At 39.7% G+C, this 16,769-nt stretch overlaps 1 long non-coding RNA gene across 1 annotated transcript; it reads left to right on the forward strand.

The window, feature by feature from the left end:
* The first annotated feature begins 15,695 nt into the window (after nt 1–15,695).
* Nucleotides 15,696–16,633, forward strand: LOC117931431. Its single transcript, XR_004654038.1, has 2 exons — nt 15,696–15,752; nt 16,304–16,633. It is a non-coding gene; the product is annotated as an uncharacterized LOC117931431 (long non-coding RNA).
* Nucleotides 16,634–16,769: the final 136 nt, after the last annotated feature.

Consider the following 16,769-nt stretch of genomic DNA (forward strand, 5'->3'; position numbering starts at 1 on the left):
TTGACTATAGATTTTCTTATCGGCCTGACCACATTCTCTATACCATTCCAAGTTTTGAGGATTCTTGCATCCTTTAACCTGCTTTTGGGTCGACCTTGGATTCACCAAGCTGGAGCTATTCCATCTTCCTTTAATCAGAAGGTGAAGTTTATCCATGATGGGCAGGTTATTACAGTATAGTCTACCAAAGACATGATTTCATCATCTGAGTCAATATTGTAGATTAGTCATAGTGATGATGATTTTTTTCTAACAGGATTCACATTTGATGAGGTATAGACCCTTGTGATTCAGGATTTTTGCAGAGATTTTGTGGCCATGTCATTTGACCAGCATAGTAGTACCCTTGTTCTTGATATTATGAGAGGCATGTCCTTTCTATCTGGTTTTGGGTTAGGACGACGCCAACATGGATCTAGTGAGTTTGTGACTACTATTGATCATGATACCTCTTTTGGACTTGGATTCACCCCTTCAGAGGATGATGTTCGTTATATGGCACGACTACGTAGGGATAGGGTGAGGGCTCGATTGTCTAGCATCCCATTTGATTACTTGTTCGCCCTTACACTTTCAGTTTGGCCGATTACTTTGTTAGGGGATCAGAGGTTCAGCCTCGTGTTGAGGAGATGGGTGTTAAGGATAGTACAGTGGATGAGCTTCAGCATATGCTTCATCAGATCCAGATGGGTGATGAGAACCCTGGCATGTCAGCTTCTGTGACGATCACTCCACCATCTCCAAATCGAGCCAACTTATTCTCCTTGTGCTTCCCAGATGAGACTACTGATTATGGGGCAGTCATTGAGCTTGTAGATATGATTAATGGAGTAGTTCCTCATGATGAGTATCGTGATGAGATGGACATGTTGGGTATCAGTCAGTTCCTTGGTGCAGTTCAACGCGAGCCTTTCTTGCCATTAGAGCTTTTTGGAGTATCTGTCATTGAGATTACTGAGAAGGATCAGACTGCTCTTGCTCTTGAGCTTCCTACTTTTGTTATTCCTACTATTGATATGTATGAGGGCACTGTTAGCCCAATTGAGGGAGCGTTCAACTCTGTGGACCCACCTCTTTCATTTGACATTCTATCGGGATTTATCACCCACTCTGACTATGTTTTTGATGATTCAATTATGGATTCGAGCATTTACAAGTATCCGTTTGTCTTTTGTGATGATGTTTCATTACTTGCACCTTATTCACCCACTTCACAAATACTTGATATAGATTATGAGACTGCACAACATGATTCAGATGAGAGGGCTACCCCTACAGTAGGGGATGTTGAGATTGTTGATTTTAGTACAGTTAACCAACCTAGAGAGTTGAAAATTGGATCACCCTTATCCATTGATGAAAGGGACAACCTCATCCATTTACTTAAATCATACTTGGATGTCTTTACATGGTCATATGAGGGCATGCTAGGCCTTGATCCCTCTATAGTTCACCATCATCTGCCCATCCTGCCATATGCTAGACCAATTAAGCAAAAATTAAGGTGATTACACCCACGTTGGAGTTTGCAGGTGAAAGAGGAGATTTAGAAACAACCCAGTGTAGGATTTCTATCAGTAGTTAAGTACCCTGAGTGGTTGGCTAATGTCGTTCCTGTTCCGAAAAAGGACGGTAAGGTTAGGGTTTGTGTTGATTTCAAAGACCTTAATAAGGTTAGTGCTAAGGATGATTTCCCTTTACCCCACATTGATTTATTAGTGGACAACACTGCAGGCCACTTGATGTTATCTTTTATGGATGAATTTTCTGGATATAATCAAATTCTGATGGCTCTAGAGGATAAAGAAAAGACTGCTTTCATCATGGAGTAGGGTACCTATTGTTACAAAGTCATGCCATTTGGATTGAAAAACGCAGGAGCCACTTATCAACGAGCCATCATTACTTTATTTCATGACATGACGCACAAGGATGTTGAGGTGTATGTTGACGACATGATAGTAAAGTCCCATGATATGGCAGACCATTTGACACCTCTAAAGAGATTCTTTCAAAGGATCAAGAAATTCAAGCTAAGATTGAATCCCAAAAAATACATATTCGGTGTGTCTTCTGGGAAATTACTAGGATATATGGTCAGTGAGCAAGGCATAAAGGTTGATCCTGATGAGATTAGAGTCATACTTGACATGCCCGCGCCCAAGACTAAGAAAGAGGCTAGAGGTTTTCTAGGAAGATTGCAGTATATCAGTCGTTTCATTACCAGATTGACAGATATATCTGAGCCTCTCTTCCGTCTTTTAAGGAAGAATCAGCCTATAGTCTGGAATGATGATTGTCAGCATGCTTTCAAAAGAATTAAGGAGTATCTCCTTTCCCCTCTAGTTTTGGTGCCTCCTATACCGGGACGTCCACTGATCTTGTATTTTTCAGTTTCGGACATAGCTTTAGGATGCATGTGGGCTCATCTTGATGATTCAAGGAAGAAGCAAGCTATCTACTATTTGAGTAAGAGGATGCTAGAGTATGAGATGAAATATGTTGTGATTGAGCGTTTCTACTTGGCACTGGTTTGAGCCACTAGGAGATTGAGGCATTACATGAGAGAGTATTTTGTGCGCTTGATTTCTTGTCTTAATTCGTTGAGATATTTGTTTGATAGGCCTACTTTGGCTGGTAGATTGATGAGATGGCTAGTGCTTCTTACAAAATTCGATATTCAATACATCTTTCTGAAATCCATTAAGGGGAGCATTATTGCAGATCATTTAGCGTTCTTACCAACAATCGAGAGTAGGCTAGTTAATGATGATTTTCCAAATGAGGAGTTTATCGCTATGACTAGGTTATTAGGTTGGGGCATACACTTTGATGAAGCAGCTAATCATTCCGGATATGGGATAGGTGTTTTGTTGGTGTCCCCCCATGGTGATCACATTTCGAGATCTGTTCGTTTAACATTTTCTGATTACCATCCCACCATAAATAATATTGTTAAGTATGAAGCTTGTATTCTCGGTTTAGAGATTGCATTAGAGCCTAGCATCACACAGATGGATGTACTTGGTGATTCCAATATAGTACTCAGACAGGCTCAGGGTGACTGGAAGACCAGAGACGCAAAGCTAAAGCCATACCATGCCTACCTAGAGTTATTGATTGAAAATTTTGAGGAGTTGAAATACATTCATCTCCCTAGAGCACAAAATTAGTTTGTTGATGTTGTGGCTACCCTAGCTTCTACAATTGGCATTCCAACTAATGTGATAGTTTGTCCCTTGTTGATTGAGACTATATCTGCTCCCGCTTATTGTCACTTGATTAATGAGACAGAGGTCCAAGATGACCTACCATGGTTTCATGACATTTATCAGTTTCTTAGATTTAGCACATACCTTAAGGTTGTAACAACTAAGGATTGGAGAGCATTGAGATAGTTAGCCACTAGATTTATGATATGTGGAGAGACTTTATACAGGCGATTGACAGACGATATGCTTCTCTTATGTTTGGATCGAGCCTCTACAGATCGAGTGATGAGAGAGGTTCATGCAGGAGTTTGTGGTCCACATATGGGTAAAGGCTGTAGAGGTTCATCAGTCTCCATAATTTTACTAAGTGGGTAAAGACTGCATCATATGCAAAGTTGACATCTGCTAGAGTTTCCAATTTCATCAAGTCACATATTATCTGCCGTTATGGAGTTCTTCATGAGTTGATTTCAGATAGGGGAGCACACTTTAGAGCCAAAGTTGAAACTTTGTTGCAGAAATATGGTATTCAACATCATAAATCATCTACATACATGTCACAAACTAATGAAGTAATAGAGGCTACAAATAAGAATATAAAAAGGATTCTGAGAAATATGGTTGAGACTTCTTGAGATTGGTCAAAGAAGCTTCATTTTGCTTTATGGGCATACCGTACTTCTTTTCGCACTTCTACAGGAGCTACACCTTATTCCTTGGTGTATGGTATGGAGGTTGTTTTGCCCATTGAGATAGAAATGGGTTCATTGAGAGTGGCCCTTGAGTAACAGGTTTCTGAGACAGAGTAGGCTTAGGCCCGATTTGATCAGCTTAACCTTTTGGACGAAAGAAGGTTTAGAGTTGTAGACCATATTCAAGCTTATCAAAGGAAGATTGCTCAATCTTTCAAGAAACGAGTCAGACCTAAGCCATTACAGAAAGGAGATTTGGTTTTGAGGATTCTTAGAGGTCTAATTGGAGACCCTGGGAGGAAGTTTAGACCTAGTTGGAGTGGACCTTATGTTATTCGAGAGCTGACTCTAGAAGGGGCTACATGGTTGACTGACCTAGATGTAAAACAATTTTTAGAGCCAACCAATGTGGATCAACTAAAGAAGTATTATGTTTAATATCATGGTCTAAGATAGGTGGCCATCGTTTCAATTAGCCTTATATCTTATCACACCCATTTCACATATAATCCTTTGCAAGCCCCTTGAGCCTCATGAGTACATTATAGCCTTTCTTTCTTAAAGCTCTGCTTACCTTTCATCACTTGGGTAGGGGCCTTTGGTTGTGTATGCATGTTTTACTTGGATAGTCTCGTGAGTTTTAACTCTTTGATCTATTTTATTTTTCTTGTTATTGTCCTCTTACTATTCCAATTCTATTATGTTTTATTATTGTTCATATTCCATCTATTTCCTTATTTGTCTTCTCTTGCTTCATATCACTCTCTTTATTTTCTCTAATCGATGACTTTTCACATTTTTAGTGCATCAAGGTAGTCATGTCACACCCTTCATTCCACTTGTTGACTTTGATTTGGATACCTTAACTTGAGAGGTGATCTCATGGTTGGGGCTATATATACGTGTCAGTGATTGGAGTCGACATACTTTTGGGGTTTATGTATGATTCATATTTTCATCTAGGATTGAGGAAAGTTTATTCATTTCTATTCTTTGCTCAGTGGAGTTTCGGTTTGTTGATACTAGTGTTCTCATAAAAAAAGAGAAAAAAAAAGTGTGACAATAAGTTTGTTTATAGTAGCGTATTCCACTGAGCATTCGTTGATATTTGAGGGTTGGTCATTAGGTTATCTATCATTAAGCTCGTATGTGAGCTTTTTGAGAGCATCCCACTCCTTGTGTTACTTATGTTTTCAAAGTGACAATAGTTTGGTGAGAGTTTCATGAGATCCTTTGCTTCATGGATCATGGTTGATATACATTGGGTGTGAGGATTGAGTAACCTATCACTAGGGTCTTTGGATCACTGTCTTCACTACCATTCCATATTTGGTGATATGATTTCTTTGGTTGCACTAATATGAGTTGGTCATCATTCTTTGCACCTTCTCATTTCTCTCATTTGTTTCCCATCATCTATTTTCATACTAGTTATTCCATATTTCTTTCTTTCTTACATTGATACACGTCTTTGATTTATTAGCCTCCCCATATCCTTTGCATACTATATTGACAACCTGACTATTTTTTTTTTCTCTTATATTTCATCATTGACACTCCCATTGTTTGTTATCGAGTTCGTTGGCTCAAGAGATTATTCTGCACATTACATCTTATACATGAGGGTATTGGGTACTTGAGCTTAGTTTCCCTTCATTTCTTTCCCCATATTTTCCTAAAGCCTACATTACGGTCCATGTCGTAAGACCACCCTGAGGCCATGAGATTAGATGTTATCTTCGATAGTCTTTAATTGGGCAGGTTTTAGTGATTGGTTGGAATATAGGTGTTGTTGTGCTTTCCCTTATGGAAAATGCTTCGAGTGACATTTGGTTATTCTTCTTCTTAATTTGATGATGTTTGGCAAGACCTAAGTATGGAGAAAGTATTCAATTGACGATATCAACTCTGTCTATTTGACACACCAAATGCTTATACTAGGGCATATTACCCTCATCATGGGATTTTCCTAGTTGTCATCAGTTTGTATGACTCCCACATCCATGATTTGTGGGCATGCTTGATTGGTAATGATAAACCTTTGTCATAAGCTATGCATTTACTTTGTTACACCTTAGCCCAGTACTTTGGGTCATCATTATATGAGCGTTTTATCTTTTCCTTGGGATGCTAAGATTTGTGTGATTGTTAGATGCATAAATGGATAATCGATGTTGTTCATTTCTCCTGAGATTTGACATCAGGTGCCATACTGGGGCATATCCCTTTCTTGTTGAGGAGATTTGATTGGGGTAGTAGTGCATGGGAGTATGGTCAATATTGATTACTTGCTTCATGAGAGAACCAATTGTTACACTGGAGCATATTCCTCACTTTGATGAGATGGATAGTTTTATGCCTTGTAACTATGATTCTTTGTTCTACATAGGGAATTAATATCTCCATGATCGGTTATTGCTTTCATAGCAAATTTACCTCCTGATTTGAGCACATTCTTCAGCTTTTTCATGATTTGTGATATTGTGGTTGGCTAAATATGACTTTGTTTGAGGCTGAGATGGATCACATCCGATTTCACCCAGAGAGCATCGATGGACTCCCTAGTTAAGAGTTTATGAGATGATTTGTTTTCGCTATAGTCGTTTTTCAGTTGAACTGTGATGTACGTCTATTGAGCTTTATGTTTGAGATCAGTTGACAAGGAATTTATTTGAGATATAAAGAGATTTATGTTTATACTTCTTGAGACCTTTATCATGATGTATTGCTTCTTTCTCATTACGATATTTGCAGCTGCTTGTTTCATTTGACATTTTAGCAGCTTGATGCAACCTTGATACTGGGGCATACCTCCTTCTTTGATATTATCAAGCTTAGGTTAGAATATGTTATTACCTAGTTTAGGTTTTGATTTTTACAGGCCGTCATGCTGGGGCATATCCCTAGTGTAGAGATTATCAAATTTTTTTTTACGATTTTCATAGGTGTTTAGAGCAACCATTTTCATAGGCATTCAGAGCCATCACTCTTTTCATAAGCGTTTAGAGCCACCATTTTCATGGGCATTCAGAGCCATCATTTCCATAAGCGTTTAGAGCCACCACCATTTTCATAGGCGTTCAAAGCCATCATTTCCATAGGCATCCAGAGCCACCATTTTCATAGGCATCTAGAGCCACCATTTTCATAGGCGTTTAGAGCCATCATTTCCATAGGCATTCAGAGCCATCAGTTCCATAGGCATTCAGAGCCACCATTTTCATAGGCATTTAGAGCCATCATTTTCATAGGCGTTCAGAGCCACAATTTTCATAAGCATTCAGAGCCACCATTTCCATAGGCGTTTAGAGACATCACTATTTTCATAGGCATTCAGAGCCATATTTTCCATTGGCGTTCAGAGCCATCATTTTCATAGGCGTTCAGAGTCATCACTATTTCCATAGGCGTTCAAAGCCACGATTTTCATAGGTGTTTAGAGTCATCACTATTTTCATAAGCGTTCAAAGCCATCATTTCCATAGGTATTCAAAGCCTCCATTTCCATAGGCTTTCAGAGCCACGATTTTCATAGGTGTTCAGAGCCATCACTATTTTCGTATGCGTTCAAAGCCCCCATTTTCGTACATGTTCAGAGCCATCATTTTCATAAGCTTTCAGAGCCATCACTTTCATAGGCATTCAGAGCCACCACTCCCATAGGCGTTTAGAGCCACCATTTTCATAGGCGTTCAAAGCCACCACTCCCCTAGGCTTTCACAACCATGATTTTTATAGGCGTTTAGAGCCATCATTTCCATAGGCGTTCAAAGCCACTTGTGGACCCGCATTTTTCACGTGCGTCCCCACTCAATCGGCGAGACTCGCTTTTTATTTGTGAAAAAATTATTTAGTTAGTTTTGGAAAAGTTGGAGCCGCCACTTATTTTATTTTTATTTTAAAGGGAAAATAAAACAAGAAAGAAAAACCCTAAAATGTGACTCCATAATTTTTGGAAAAAAACATGTCTTTGAAAAAAACCCGAGTCTAAGTCCGGGGTCAGGTTACTTATTGGGAAGGTACCTCTAGGAGGTAGCACCCCTCTAAGCCCTAAAAAAAGGTCTCTACTAACAAAGTTGAGGGAAGTGTGGCCATTAATCAGTTAATTATGGATACCTAAGTAGGTTAAGTGATTTCGAATATTGCATGCCTAACAAGAAAACCAACCATAAGAGGGAGTCAAAGTGCGTACCTGAACGGCTTCTCAAGCGCTATCATAAAACATAAGAGATTAGTTTGGGAATCTATCACGCAACATGCATCTTCATCAAATATGATCGAACAATCAAATAAATATCAAGGCAATCAAGTATGACACCAAACAGGGCAATGGCATGCATATTCATGAAATTTTGGAAAGTGTGGTGGTAAAGAGAGTGTACCTGATTAGCGAGCATCCACACATCGATGGGAACAAGGGTATCTCAACAATAAATATAAAACGAATTCATGTATGTCATCAAGGAGAATAAAAAATCAGCATATCAAGCAAACAATATTGAAGAGAGTATCATAAATGTCGGGCCCCCACCAAAGCCCTAATTAATTTCGCATGAGTTTGTTCTATGAATTCCATTGTTTGGAATCATAAAATTTATTCATGCTTAGAAAAAATCGAGAAAATCAGTTGAAAATCAAATAAAATAGTGAAAATGCGTGCCAGAAGGAAAATGGCAGCAAAAGGGTGTTGAAATCTGGATTTTATTTCCGAGAGAAGATCTAAAGATGAATTTTTCAAAGTTGAGAATGTTTAGTTGAACAATGGTTCAAAAATTCAATTTAAAATAGTAAGTTCCCAATCAAAGAAGCAAATAGAGGAGAAGGTGTGTATAGTGATTCATGCCTAATTGGTGTCTCAGCTGATTCGTGTCCAGCTGGTGCTCCTTGATGGCGGGAGTAATCAACAAAATTTATAACCTATAACACCATGAACTAGGGTAGCAAAGAAAAAGCTACTATAGCATAGTGGCTCTAGGATCGTTCATTGGGAAGGGTTTCCAAGCTGAAAATGATACCAATTCAAAGTGAATTGGTGCTGTTTCATTTTAAGAATAACTTAAGAAATAAAACACAAACTTTGGTTGAAAAAGGTTTGGACTTAGATTAACAACACAGCAAGTGATGAAAATTACTTAAGAAGAAAAGCATTCCTTGGAGATTCAGGTTTACAGGGGAGGTTCCTCATGCAATAGCATAGCTCCGGTCAGTTGGTTCAATTCCTCACATTAGAGAATTAACATAAAGTCAATTCTCTACCAGGTGCTGCACAAATGCATCCCTCAATTGGATTTCAGCTTTAATTCTCTCACTGATGCAACTTGCAATGGTTTGAGCCTCTCACTAGCCTTTACCATTCAAGGTGATCTTTAACCTTGGACTTCCTTTCACAAGCTCGCAAGAGATAACTAATGGATGTCTCCTTAGAGTCCAAAAGCTTACCAAGTGTTGGCAATTCTAGAAAATCCTACCTTCAAGTCACCTACCAAAGGCTCGCAAGGGGTAAACTAGTGCATCTCCATGGTTAGAGATCACTTGCCTTACCAAGTGTTGGCCCAGGTGACTCCAAGGCGTTTTAAGTTAACTAAAAACGTAGAAACCATTCATGGGACACACCTTCTCTTCATTCATAGCTGAAACCATAAAGCTTCTGATTCTTGCACTTGGAACCTTTCCCGGCAACCTTAACTCCAAGGAACTAAAAGGTTTAGTTACTCATTCTCTAGGGAAAGCTCCTCAGAGAGTGCATAACTTAGTAAATAAAAAATACAATCAAAGTGAGAAGGTAAGGTAGAATAGAGCTCAACCTTTGTATATTACTTTCTTTCAAACTTACAAAAGGTTCAACACCCTCAGAACAGGCTCCTCGGGCTATATTTATACCAAAATTACATTAACAGCTATTACATGGTGTGGACCCCGTATTTTCGGCTCAATGCAATTCCCACTCGATGGCGAGCTCGATTTTTATTTGAAAATTTGATTTTTATTGATTATTTGAAAATGACTTGGAGTCGCCACTTATTTTTGTTTTATTTTTAAAGGGTAAACAAAATAAGAAAGAAAAACCCTAAGTGTGACTCCTTATTTTGGAAAAGGTGGTCTGTAAAAAAAAACCGGATCGGGTTAGGGGGTCAGGTTACTTATCGGGAAGGTACGGTAAAAACCGTAGCACCCCTCTAAGTCCCTAAAGTCGGGTCTCTACTAATGAGATGAAGCTAACATGGAAATCAATGAGAAAATCAATGAATATCAACATGATTACACACCGAGAATCAAAGCATGCATGAAAGATGGACAAAGTGAGAGAAAATGCATACCTTAGCAGCAAACAACAACGCGCTAATCATGAAAATGAGATTAGTACAAAACAATGATCCCAAGATATAGCATACATGTCACTAAACTAAATACAAAATCATCAATAGCACATATGTCATTTCACTCAATTTTATTTTAAAGAAAATTTATTTGATGTTGGGCCCCCACCAAAGCCCATTTTATTTTTGTATGAATTAACCCCATGAATTTCCATTAATTGGAATTACGAGATTTGATTCACGCTTATTTTAAAACATTTTAAAAAAAACAGAAGAGATTTGAAAATTGCTTGCCGAATAGAAATTGGCAGCAAATTTTTATTGGAAAGTGAGACTTTTGGAACCTAAAAAAAAGAAATTCTAAGGAAGAAAAAGAACTTTGGGTTGGATTTATTTAAGAACTAAAACCCAAAAATTTATTTGAAGAAAAGGGGTTGAAAAACTGTTTTTAAGAAGTCGAAGGTAGTAAAAATGGGGAATGGCAGCAGGTCAAAGGTGGTCATGCAGTGATATTGAGTATGAGATGACTGATGAGAATGGGGCATATTGAGTGACACTAAAAGCGAGCTTCTCCAATCTTCCGAGCCTACGCAGCACATCCATCAAAGAACTGTGAGCAACTGCGTCTAAAAAGATGCCAGCACCAAACATTTCAGAAAACACATCCAGCGTCTCGGTGGTTGTCTCATCCTTTGCCCAGAGGATCGATGATCCTGTCATATGTGAAGACGCCACCCTTGCAATTCCCCCTTCACTTTCTAAGCCCTTTTGAGGTACCGTGCACAGATCCATTGAGGGGAGACATGAAGTGGCGTTCTCTTCTCCTCTACCAGCCTTGACATCAGATGCGTAGACAGCAATGATGAAACTATTCTCACATCATTGGCCAGAACTCTCTTGAAATGCTCTATATCAAATATATCAGAAAATTCACTTTCATTACCCCAAATGATGTTGACTCGCAAGATGGGAACAACCAGAGCAGCGCCGAGAATTCTGGCAATCATAACAGCGTCAACTACTTGATTTCCCTGCTGATTCATCCCACCCGAGACTACCACCATCCAATAATTGGTCCTGTCCTGAGCATTGGCAGTCTCTGCAATTTGAAAGTGTTCGGTCTATGATGACAGCCTAGTAGGTATATCTCATGCGGCATTATTTGATACAAAACCAGTGGCAGCAGAAAGTTATGCTTTTGGCACGTTGGGGGGAGGCAGATTCGATGAATCGGCATATCCCAACTCCATCTCACCACCAGAAATCTGAAAAACCCAGCGTGAAATATTACACCAAATCAGATTAGAACGGCAGCAGAGAACTCGCGATGTACTCAAAAACACCTTGATTGTGTTCTACAGAATCTGCATGGAACTGAAATCCACCAAGTATTTTCTGCATGAACCCCAATGGGACTCTTCATCATAATATCCATGCCCATTAAAACCGCTTTCATATAAGTAAAACACATCAGAATCCTCACAGACCAACTTCTCTTTCTTTCCAGGCTTCATCATTAGTAGTTGATAACTTAGCCTGCATTATTGACATCATTGTTGAAAGAATCTCATTCCCCAAACACATTTGAGAGAACATCTAGCCCAGCTGCACTGCACCATTCATCTTCCCATGGAGATTCACTGACCATGATGCAGTCAAGTCTTTCTGTACAACGATATCATCATCAAGAAACGGTATCTTATCTGACTTGGGATAAACCTCAGCGAGATAAAACCTCAGGTGGTTAAGCATTGAGAGATACTTGGGATTCCTGTACTTTAGATTAGAAGAGCCTAATGACAAAGTATTGGGATACCTCTGATTGAAATATAATGCTTTCACAGCAGCAGACCCGAGCTGCCTCAAAACTGGGCAGTAGGATGAATTAAACCACTTAAATTCATCAACGTTTTCCACATGGATGGTTACTTCTCCGAGGGGTTCAACAGAAACCACATATTCATGGCTTCAAAATTCAGCTCATCAGTAACCAGATAGAATACATGTTTTTCTGGTTCCTTAGCGTTCAAGATGGTTGAGTTGACAACAACCAATGGTCTAGCGCATAGACAAGCAGTGGATTCCATTAGGAATTGTCTTGGCTGCTAATTGACTCAGGAATGCGCTCTGCTTTCTTCAAGCTCCTGACATGTTCCCCTGCTGACTGAAGCATTGCTCTTAACTTGCTCTCATGGGTATGGCCCTCATGCTGAATGAGTGCACCTTCACTATTGAAGTCACTGAACTTCTATTGTTCAGGAAGATAAACCCGTATGCCAAGAGGCTTGTCTTTTTAGGAGAGATTGGAGATTTGAATAGCTGGGTCAGAAGGAGTGGGCATTATCTGTGAAATGGGTATGGAAATAGAGAACATGTGGTGTAGAGAGAGAGAGCGTGATGGCAAGCATGCATGGGTATGAGGTGAAATGGACATGAGGGATAATAGGTGTATGGGATTAGTGAGCATGAAGGGTGTACAAAAGTTAAAGGGATAGGTATGGGCTGGACAATGAGTATGCGGGAAAGGTGAATACATACAGATATGAGTGTGGGTAAGTTAATGGAAAATGGAGATGACCACGCATGCATGAAGCTCTACGTACAGGAGGGGATTGGAGGCAAATGGGTAATGAAAGAATGGTGCAAATGATAATGGGGGGATAAGGAAAATGGGTTGAGTGAAATGGGTATGATAATGAGGGAACGTAACATATTTTCTGGGCAAATATTCCTCTCTCCATGAACTGTCAACTTCATGCTCAGTATCCTGTTGCTTCTCAAAGGCATCGCCAGCACTATCAACTTCAGCAAGCGTCTTAGATGGTAACGAGATATAACTTAAATGAGTTCCATATGATTTACACATAATCACATCAATATCGACACTCATCCAACCTCTCTAAACACAAACCATTGGCAGCCTTTAGTTTTCCAAACCGATTTGAGAGCTTAAAGATAGCAGAACATTTTAATAAATCCCTTTGTTCCCAGCTACATGAAGTCCATGATGATCCAAGAGAAAAACCACTGGTATTTACACACAACATAGTCTTAGACCATCACGAACCAATGCAAGACTAAAGAACAGCCCTGGAGTCATGACCATGATGATTTCTTGAGGCTCTGAGCTAGATCCAATTGCTTTGAACCAAGCCAATAACAGTCCAATAAACGGGACAAATGACACGCCAGTAAATGCTGATCTTGAAGCGCCCTCAATACCCGATATCTCAAAGAACCCGGAAACTGATTCAAGTGGGAACTAACCCAATCATCCGATGTCAAACGCAACAATACCTCATAACATCGTAAAATCTTCTCGAGAAGAAGAGAAGTCCATCCCCCATTTGCAAGTCAGAAGCAGGAGAAAAATAAAAGGGAGGGGAAAACAAAGGAAAAACTATAACAAATTTAATTAAAAAAAACTTAGTCCAAGCTTCATCTCATGGACGATCAGTGAGCTTGAAAGAAAATGAGTGGGTTAGACAAGAGGTATAATTCAAATATGAGTGGATAACGCGACTGCAAACATCGAGGAAGAACGAAGTCAAACTAGCTCCCAACAGAACCAAACGAAGAATGAACACATTAGAGCACTATAAAAGCAATTTGGAGATCACTAAAAAGAAAACATGTGATTCTCTATACTTTCTCACAATCAACATAATGCTGAAAACAATCAATGACAAACTGAGGAAAACAAAGAATAATGAGGAATGAGAGGATTGTAGAGTACGTACCTGGTTTCCTCAAGTGAAGGTGGTTAAATTCCAGTCCATTCCATGAATTTCTCCCTTAAAAGGCTTCTCAAGCAAAAGGTTCTCTCACCCCAAGAAATCTTTCTCAAACAGCAACAAAACATTATGACTCCCCCTCTCTGAAAAAAATCTCACCAAATAAAACCAGCCATGAAGACACCTCTCTCTCTCTCCCAGTTTCTTTTTCCTCAAGCCTCTCTCTGCACCTGGTAAAATTCCTCTCTAGCAGAAATCCTCAAGAAAACCCCTGAGCTCCTCTTCTTCCTTGCTTCTCTCAGAGCTCCCTTCTCCTTAGCTCACCCAATCCCCCCAGCAGCAAGAATACCTTCTTTCCCAAAACTCTCTCTTTCTCCTTCCTTTTCTCAGAAAAGGTTCCTACATTTTTCCCAAATTTCCCCCCCGGCAGCCTCCTCCCACTCCCACTCTCTAGGAACATGCTCTGTTTTTCCCTCAGTCGCCCCCTAAGCTCCAGGAATTCCCCCTTAGAAAAAATCTCCTCCTTCACTTTTCTCCAAAATATCTCCCACGGCAAAAGGTCTCCCTGCCTCTCTCTCCACTACCCTGCAGCTGGCAGCAAAAAACAGGTATCTCCTCCATAACAGCTTCCAGATTGCCACGCAACGTGTCACCTTTTGGTTGCTCCTCAATTCCACTACCTGATTCTTTAGCAACCAGCCAGGAAACGACACGTGGCCCCCTGAAATCCGGACATTTGGCAAAACAGGTTGTATGAAATGCACCCTATCATGGGGGTCTACACATGGATATTTTGTCATTTTCCTAACTTAAAAGCTAAGAAATCCTATAATTGGTGGCTTACAAAGAGAATTTGGGGATTTAGGCAACAAAAATCTAATGAAAAATATCTCCAAGTGTCGGTTACAAATATCAGGAAGCACTAAGGACCATTTCGCAGGTGAAAAATGAGGTCTGCGAAATTTCGCAGATGAACCACAAGGGCTGCGAAATTTCTTCATAGCAACCAGCTGATTTCGCACTGCTGCAAAGTTGGCTTTCATCTTGTGGTGTTTGGCTTCCATCGCGTCATGAAGCTTCAGGGGAAATCCTTAGCACTGTGCAAAAAGGCTGCGAAATCATTCCGCAACAAAATGGTGATTTCGCAGCACTTTTCTGAAGCCTTCCTTCAGCTTGGAGCAGTTGTCATCCAAAGGCTGTAACTTCCTCATTTCAGCTCCAAATCGAACACGGTTTGAAGCATTGGATTGTTGACTTCCTAAGCTTCCAAATGACATATAGCATGCATAATTTGGACTCCAGGAAGTGCTCCAAAAGTGGCTGAAATGACTGTCATCAAGAATGCTTCATGGCTGGATTCTCTTTGCTTCCCCTCCTTACATTTCCACTTTGCTTATGGCAAAGGGCTTTAAAGCTTTGGTTCTTCATACCTCTGAGCTTCCCATTACTTTGACAAGGATTCCAAATAACTCTCCTCTATCTCATATTGCTTTGGTGATCAAAAAGCTATCAAAACACCAAAACTTAAGGCAATTTGATTAGAATTGATTGAAAGGGGCCTTAACATGTTAATTGGGTTAAAAGCCAATAACTACTACTCAAAAGTGTTTAAAAGGATTAATTACAAGCTATCAAATAACACTTTTTGAGTAGTAATCATATAGCGAGGTTGTCATGAAGTAAGGTAGAGCCTGGGAATGAGATTTAAGACTGTCTCGCTGGTGTTGAATCCCCAAATACATTCTGCTCTCTCTCTTGGCACTTTCTGGGGCTTCCTTATATCACTGCATTCCCCAGGTCTTTTCTGATTCCTTGAAATCCCCTACATTCAGAATTACTTCCAAGAGTTTTGGTATTAATTCCCCAATTGGTTTCAGCTTTGGAGGGTGATCATAGATCCTAGTCGAAAATGAAGGCGATTTCCTTTTCCTCAAGCCTTTCTATACCTTCATATTCATCTGTCAGCAGCCTGACTTCCTCCTCAAGTTTATGGTGCAGGGAGTTGTCTATGTCCTTTCACGTCAACACATTGATCTGCTTGAAGTTGCCCAACTTCTTTGACAAAACTCCATTTTCCGTGTCTCAAACTATGGTTCAGTTTCTTTATTTCTTCTGCCTTAGAACAAAACTTGCAAATCAGAATTCTCCAGTTGTAATTTTGTATTAGAATTCTTTAACTTCCTTGCTTTATTTTTTTTTTTTTTTTGAGTCGTGTTTGGACATCATCACCTGTTTCGATCTTTTAGGTTCAATTTCAGATCTGAGGGTACAACTTTCTATTCCTACTGCATTTGAGAGTATAAATTTTGCAAGTTCTAGGGAGTCATCTCAGTTCTGACAAATTGCAGGTGTTCATTATGTGCAAAGGTTTGAAGTTACTGCAGTCCCTCCTACTTCTTGACAAGCTCGACAATGTTGAAGGGATCCTTGAGAATCTGGAACGTATCTGTGAGTAATCTTGGAAACATTTGGGCAATCTGTAGATTCTTCACTTGTTCTCATTGCTAAGTTACCCCATTCCATCTGATACTTGGACCTGCCACCTCTGTTGGTATGTTCCGTTGAACTAAGCAAGCTTGTTGATGTGTTCTGTTGAACTGAGTAATAGTATGTTTACTCTCAAATTTAAATCTTTTAACCTGAATCCAGAATCAGCAGCGTCATTAGAGTTACTGGCAGTGGCAAGCCCCGATTCTTACCCAATTCTGTGGGCGGTTCCTCATTTCTTGAGACTTGCATTTCCTGGGAGAGGGTTACCTTTTGCGTTCTGGTCATTCCATTAACTGCTTGGTGCTGGTAAAGGATTAGGAAGAG

Source organism: Vitis riparia, chromosome 14, assembly GCF_004353265.1.
Source record: "Vitis riparia cultivar Riparia Gloire de Montpellier isolate 1030 chromosome 14, EGFV_Vit.rip_1.0, whole genome shotgun sequence".
NCBI classification, from domain to species: Eukaryota; Viridiplantae; Streptophyta; class Magnoliopsida; order Vitales; family Vitaceae; genus Vitis; species Vitis riparia.